Source organism: Hirundo rustica, chromosome 16 (assembly GCF_015227805.2).
Source record: "Hirundo rustica isolate bHirRus1 chromosome 16, bHirRus1.pri.v3, whole genome shotgun sequence".
Classification (NCBI taxonomy): domain Eukaryota; kingdom Metazoa; phylum Chordata; class Aves; order Passeriformes; family Hirundinidae; genus Hirundo; species Hirundo rustica.
Genome location: NC_053465.1, coordinates 11889847 through 11897689, shown reverse-complemented (window position 1 = coordinate 11897689; position 7843 = coordinate 11889847).

Sequence of the window (7843 nt, the reverse complement as noted above, 5' to 3'; positions counted from 1 at the left end):
GGAGCCCTGGTGCCGCACACAAAGACCCAGGGCTGTTCTGCTGAGCGCTACTGCAGGAAGATAAAAGCAGGGCTGGATGTATTACCCCTGGGAAGATCCTTCTAGAAGGCTGCCGTGGCAGCTGCTTGGAAAAGCGCTTTTATGACTGTGCTTCCTAAATCCATCTAATGCGGTGCCACCCTGCAGAGCTCTGGAACGCCGCAGCCATCACGAATGGAGCCACGACTTGGCAAAACACACAGTCCTCAGCAAAAATGCTCGCGATCCATGCCTGTCCCACCCTCCCCTGTGCCACCAGAGGCAGCCCCTGTCCTCTGGGATCAGGCACCCTGCAGGGGTGAAGCGGGTTAGTACAGGGGACACGCGTGCACACAGACATGCTCTGTATTACTGACCTTGGTGCTAGGACTGAGTGGCTCTGTGCGTGCTGCAAAGCCCCTTTTTATTGTGTCTGTCAAGGTCAGAGTGGGAAAAGATATGTCAGAAATTCCCATGTGTCATGTCCACACAGCTCCATTGGTGCTGCTGTCCCACTGCCCGGACAGACACAAAAGGCAAACTTCACTTTTATCTCTCTGCAAATGCAGCCTGGTTATTTTTATTCCTGTATTGTCAGGCGAGTACAAAGGCAGAGTGAGAGACTGCAGCTCGGGAAGGCAGCACGGCTCTCCCAGCCTGCTCTGCCTGCCCCAGCGGGGAGCTGAGCAGTGAGAGCTCTGCCAGTTCCTCCTGCACCTGAGCTCCTGCTGCTCCTGCCTCACCATGCCAGGGGAGCTGCTGCTGGGTGGGATGTGTGTGCCTGCTGGCTTTTCCAGCTGGAACGTCCCAACTTCTCACTCAGCTCTGGTTTAGCTTCTCCCAGACAGACCGTCTGGAAGGGGAAGGACCCTGGGGCTTGATCCTCCAGGTTCTGCTCCCTGAACTCCCTTGGCATGGGAGCTTGTTTTGTGGCTAGGCCAAGTCCATAATATCTCAACAGAGAGGTTGCTGGGTTTCCTGCACACCGTTTTACCCAGACAGCACCCAAAGGTGCCAAAGGTACAACACGGTGATGGCAGTCTGGAGCGCACCTCCATCCTGGCAGCACCGCCGTGGGCTGCCCGAGATGGGAACAGGACACCCTGGTGCCATGCCAGCTCAAGGGAAAGCCATTTGGCTGCTGGCATCCAAAGTGCAATGAGGTTTCTACCCTGGAGAAGCAGGGCCCGTGGCTGCAGGGTGGGATATTCCCCATTCAGCACCTCTCACACCCCAAAGTAACTTGGGGCTGCTGCACCCTCCTGACAGTGGGGGAAACTGAGGCAGGAGTGGTTCAGGATCAGCTGTGCAGTGCTGTGCCCAGGCTGGGTGTGGCACAGGCTCTGTCACAGCCAGAATAGCAGCACTGGAGGCTGCTTTGGACGTGTGGCTTCAGCCTGGGCACACAGCCGAGGCTGCAGAGAGATTTTTGCAGCCCTGGCACCTGCCCTGAATCTGAGCCCAAACCATGGTCAGTCTTTCCATCCAGCACACAGGTTTGCTGTTACACCCTCCCAGTCTGGGTTCCCAGTGCCACCATCTCTGCACCTCAGCAGAAAGGTCCCTGCCCTCCCACCCTGCTTTGGAGAGAAGTCTGGGAGATTCCCGGGGTGCAGGAGGACTCCAGACCCATCCCCTGTGGGTTGAACCCCAGCAGGGAGGGTGTCTGGGCTCAGGGATGGGTGGATGCTGCCTTCACTGGCAGTGCAGTGCAATGTCGGTGCTTTGCATGGTGCCAGACTCCCCCAAGAACTGAAATGCTCCCATGGGGGGATCTGTACCATGAACAAGGGCTTTGGGGACCTCAGGATAAAATGGGGTGCAGGGCCCCATCTCCACGCGCCATGTGGGCACTCCTCAGCAGGTTGGTGTTCAGGAGCGCAGGTCCTCGTGGATTTGTGAGCAGCTGGTGCAGAGCTGGACTCCACCAATATCTGCTGCAACCCCCCAGGGGAGACCACGGAGACACCAGTCCCGAGGTCCCTCTTGACCATGGCATGCTCAATCTTGCCAAGATGGCAGAGATCCAGCATCCTGAAGAGCCACAGGCCCTGGGGGACCACAGCTCCCTCTGAGGTTACCCTGGTGGTCTTCTGCCTCTCCGTCCTGGGCTCGGAGTCAGGTTTCCACCCACTCCCTGGAGGGACCCGAGGCTTTGGTGGGTCCTGTGCCAAGTACCTTTGCCACGAGCACCCGGGCAGTGGGATGAGCCCTTGGCCCAGACCCACCAGCTGGCCCAGCCTCACACATTCTTCTCAGGGCATGTACTCGCCCCGCACTCTGCTCACCCCCTCCCCTGCCTTATCTTTAAAGCGATTTTATTTTCGGAGATTCCTCCTGCAGTTCCTTCTGTTCGCCCTGGTTTCTCTCCCTCTTTGAAGAGGTTCCAGCAGGGTCCATCAAAGGCCGAGCAGATCTGTGGAAGGGGAAATGTGAATTGGTCACTCCAGCAGCTGCTGGAGGGTTCTTCTGCCAGCTTTGGGTGTTTTTGGCGCTGGTGTTTGTGATGTGGTTTTTCTGGATGGTGGGAAGCTCATCCTGCTACGGCTGGCAAGGCCTGAGCTGTGCTCTGCTCAGGCAGGTGGGACAGGGCAGTAGGAGCCTATGGACCTCCCACAAAATCCCATGGGCACATCGAGGAGCTCACGGCTTCAGCCCGAGCAGAGGGGAGTTTTCTTTAGGTGGCTCTTGCCCGGAGTGAACAGCCTGCCCAAATGATGCCCCAGCCCTGCATGCCCACTCTCAGCATTGAGATCATCTCCCCTGACCACTGAGACACCCCTGGGCTCTGTGCTTGGTGTTGGTGTCCCATGACACGATGGAGAAGGATGGGGCTCCTCAGCCAAGCCCCCGAGAGCTGGACAAGCCTCTCCCCGTGGGACAGGACACCACCAGCGCCAGACAGCAGAGCTGCCCCTTCAGTGAACATTTTGTGGTCAGACCAACTCCTACCCAGCCCTGGAGAGCCAGGAGGGTGCCAGGGGCTCAGCCACCCTCTCCAGAGAAATCCCCTGGCTGCTCCCTGACCCCCAGGAGGAATGTTTCCCATTAGCAGGCTCTGATAAGTGGCAGGAAGGAGAATTACTCTCCGTGTCGGGCAGCTCGCTAGAGGTTTCCACACTTAACATATCCCCACTATCAGCTCCCTGAAATGCACCGGAGGGGGGTGCAAAGGCGGCTGATTAGATAAAGACAATCTGCAGAGGAGCTATTTCAGGCATATTTCCATGGAGTGGGAATGTCTGCTTGCAGCGAGGCGGGAGGTGACAGGCCAGTGCTGCCAGACCGCTCACATCCCTCCAGCTCAGGCTGGCCGGGCAAGGCCCCCTCCAAGGCAACCCCCTGAGCCCCCCAGGCCTGTCCCAGCAGGGTGACAGAGACAGCAGCCACCAGCCCAGCACAGGCCCCTCGAAGGGAGCAGGAGATGGGGGCAGCAGCAATGCTGCCACTGGCATCCCGCAGTTAAGGTGCTCCTGTGGGGTTCAGGATGGGGTTAGCACCGGATCCCCTCATCTCACTGCTCCCTGGGCACTTCCCACCATGGGTGCTGCCTGGGTGTCCCACCCTGGGGACAGTGCTGTCCTTTGGCTGGCAGTGCTGCCTCCCTAACCCTCCATGAGCTGCTGCTGCCGTGAGCACCTTCCTGCGGTGGTTCCTGCCTCGCCATGCAGGAGCCCTGGGCAGCACAAGGCACGTTGGTGGCTGACCCTCCACATTGGGAGCCTCCAAAATGAACATCAGGAACGAGAAAGTTCCTGGAAGAGACATGACATGAGAAATTAGTGTATAGAGTTAACAAGCAAGGTCACATGCAGGCATGGAGAGAGTGAGACTGGGAAAATTGGAGAGGTTTTGTTTGCCTTGAATTTTCCAGCTTTGAGGTTCTGGGGATTTTCTTCTGGGGATTGCCATGATGAAGCATCTGTGTAGGAATGAAGGTTGTATTGAACACTGCAAAATTACAGGGATGTGTGAGCCTTCAGTGAGGTTTTGGCAATGCACTTCAAAACAATGAGGATAAAGAGGATCTTGCCCTGTTCATCTGAATACTCAATAGCACCTTAATTGCAGCTGGCCTGCCAGGACAGACCCTGGAACACGGCAGCCTTTGGGAATCATGAGCCACAGCTGCCTTGGAGGGGCAGAGGCTGATCAGAACCAGAGCTGCACTTCTGACACTGTGTGGGCATGGTCTGCCCCTGCAGTGCCCCAGCTGCTCTGGTTTTGCACCAGTTTTCCTCTGCTGTGAGATCTGGGAGCAGATTTGGGCGATTTTTGGAGGAGGTTGGGTGGATGTTGTCCTACACATACACACCAAGCCCACACAACCCATTCCTGAGATGATCCCACCCCAGCCCTCTGCTATCTCCATCCCTCTTGCACCTTCTCCCTCACTCCATGGGAGCCTGCCCCACAGCTCTGGGTCATCAACCCTCACACGACATCGAGCTCAGTCCATCTCATGCCAGGGGACAGTTGTTCAAAGTGCAGTGACAACAGGGAGCTCTTTATGGGATCTGCTCAGCTTGGACCTTGGTCAAGACCCAGGAGGGAGGAATATTCCTGCATATCCTCACACCACGACAGGAGAACTTCTCACCTCACTATGGTTCATCAGCCAAGATGGACTTTTCTGTGTCAAAACTGCAGCAAATGTCTGGTTCCAAGTATCCAGTCTCTAGTCTGGACTGCAGGCAGCAGCTTTCCCCTACAAACCCTCCCCTGTCCCTAAACAAGGCTCTGTCCCATGGCTTTTGGGCTCGGGGTTTCTCTGAGCACCGCAGCAGAGCAGCTGAGCTGGACACACACACACACACACAGAGTCTGTGCTCCCACCTGCTTGGTGGCTGGTAAGTGAAATAACCCTCCCTAGAAATCTGTATTCCCTCCTGAGGGGCAGCAGAGGGACAGGCTCTGATCTCTGCTCCGTGTGACAGGGACAGGAGCGAGGGAACAGCTGGAGCTGTGTCAGGGTAGGGTCAGGCTGGGTATCAGGGAAAGGTTCTTCCCCAGAGGGTGCTGGCAGTGCCCAGGCTCCCCAGGGAATGGGCACGGCCCCGAGGCTGCCAGAGCTCCAGGAGCCTTTGGACAGCGCTGCCAGGGATGCCCAGGGTGGGGTTGTTGGGGTGTCTGTGCAGGGACAGGAGCTGGGCTTTGATGAACCCAGTGTGTCCCTTCCAGCTCGGGATGTTATAAAAGCTCCCCGAGGAATAAGTGCTGGTGGCGATCGGCTCCCAGGCCCAGCTGCTGCTGGGTCCCTGCACTCCAGCGCTGGGGCTGTGCCTGCCCGGAGCTGCTCCCTGCCGGCAGAAGGGCATCCTCCTCCCAGGCTGGTCCCCGCCCTGGTGCCTGGGCACAGCTCGGGAAGCAAAGGTGCAGCCTGGCACGGCAGCTCCTCTCACTGCCCCCGGTCCTGCTGCCCCTCTGGCAGCCAGGCTCGGGATATTTATCCTTCACTCCACGGCCACTTCACGGCACAGAAGGGTCAGGTGGAAAAGCCAAGGAAGTGAAATTACTTTGGGGAAGAAATGACACTACCCGCTTATAAATAAACCCGGGTTTCATTGATCTTTTAGATGCTCCCTTGGCAGAGTCCGATGTCACCGCTCCAGCAATGCAGACAATACTCGGGCATTGTTTTATTCTCGGTTACAGGGAAAAGGACAGCACCAGCTGCCGTTCTATCTTTAGCCCATGAGAGCACCCTTCAATTGTTCTGCACTTCAAACAATAGCCGCACGTGGGGGAGAGGAGGATTGCTGGCTGTGCCAGAGCGTTTTGCATCGAAATGCAGTCTTAGAGACAATAGATTTGTGTCACACCCCAGTTGAGGCTGGTGCTTATACCGCAGGGAAGCCCGGGGTCCAGAGCTGTCTTGTTTTTCCTGTGCACGATGGGCCAGCAAGAGATTTGGCTCTCCGAGAAGACCTCTGAATCTCTTCCATGAAAATAACCCTGTTGTTCTGTCTTTATGGGTCTGGTGCTGGGCATCCATCATCTCCTCCTGCCGTGGCTTTGGGGCTGCTCTATTGCAAACACCGGCTTCTGCCTTGGTGCCCAAATATCCTCAGGTAAAACAGAGCTGCCCAAAGCCTCACACTGGGCTAAATAGGGTTCTCTGCACCTGGAAATGCAAAGGAGAACCGAAAGGGGATTTGGGTTTTCCCCCTCATTATAGGGTAGCGGGGAAGAGAGGGTGTGAGTGATGAGCAGCTCCTGGAGGCGTGGAGGGGCAGCGAGCGCCCAGCTCTGCACCCCCGGCAGCCGCAGGGCGTGGAACGGCCGTGCCCGGCTGTGGACGAGCGAGCTGCTGCCTCTCTGCTGGCTCTGCCGTGCCCTCGGTGCCCTGCCCGCCTGCGGGGGCCGGGATGTGCCCTGGGCATCCCGGGCGCGGGATGCGGCTGCCCGCGGGATGTACCTGCTGCCGAACTCCCGTTCCCTCTCCGGCTCGGCTGAGTGAGGAGAGCAGGGTCACGGCACAGCTATTCACTCCCCCCAGCCCGTTGTGCCTGATGCTGTCTCGAGTTTCAATTGTCTGAGCGCAGGGCAGCCTTTGAAAGGGGATGCGACGGCCCAAAGCCATAAAGCCCATCTTTGAAGGCTCTTTAACAGGGAGAGGTTTACAAATACACAATGCTTTTCTTTAAACTCTGCGAGGCTCTATTTTTGGCTCTAATAAAGATAATGGCCCAGTTGCTGTTGTTCATCTTTTGTTGCATGGAACATGCCAAATACTTACCGTGTCTGCCATATTTTTTTATGATTCAGCCTCCTCTGAGCTGCGTTGCAGGTCTCTGACCCTGTAGCAGAGATTAGGAGCAATCTGCACGTACAAATCCTCCCCGGGCTACTGGATTACTCTGAAAAAGGATCTCATATTCCAGAGTGAATTGGGAAAACAGACGGAAAAGGCAAATCACAGCTCTCTATAAAATACTTCTATTCGGAACAGGGTACCTTCATTCCAGGAACTCCCAAGGAAAGGGCAGAGCTTTTTTTCCCCAGCTTTTTGCAATGAACTTGGACTTTTTTTGCAAAGTTTTACTCAGGAACTGAAGCTTTTTATGCCCTTTCTCAGAGGTAGGGGACATCACGCAGGGGAGACACAGGACCCCAAACAGGACTGAGGATTGGGAAGGGAAATGCTTCTGTTTGAGAAAACTTTGTCCTTCTGCACCCTTATGAAAATATTTTCCTCACTTCTGGAGGGGTCTGAGCTGGATCCTGGCCCAGGGCAGTTTTCCAGTGAGATAAGACTGCATTACCAGTTGCCAAATTCACAGCCTGGATCTGTATTAAGGTGTGAATCCAGTTACTGACAGATGGGGCAGCAGGGAGGAAAAAGAAGGAGTAGGATTCCTGTGCCCAGAAAACAAAGAGGGTGGGTGTTTATAGAATCACACAATGGTTTGGATTGGGAGGGACCTCAAAGTTCATCTCATTCCATATCCCTGACACTTCCATATCCATGTCCATGTCCATGTCCATGTCCATGTCCATGTCCCTTCCATTAGACCAGGTTGCTCCAAGCCCCATCCAATCTGGCCTGGAACACTGCCAGGGATCCAGGGGCAGCCACAGCTTCTCTGGGCACCCTGTGCCAGGGCCTCTAAACCCTCACAGAGCAGAATTTCCTCCCAATATTCCATCCAACCCTGCCCTCTGGCAGTGGGAAGCCATTCCTCTGGTTTTGTCACTCCAGAACCTTGTCCAAAGTCCCTCTCCAGCTCTCCTGGAGCCCCTTTAGGCCCTGGAAGGGGCTCTGAGGTCTCTCTAGAGCTTTCTCCTTTCCAGTCTGAACACCCCCAGCTGTCCCAGCCTGGCT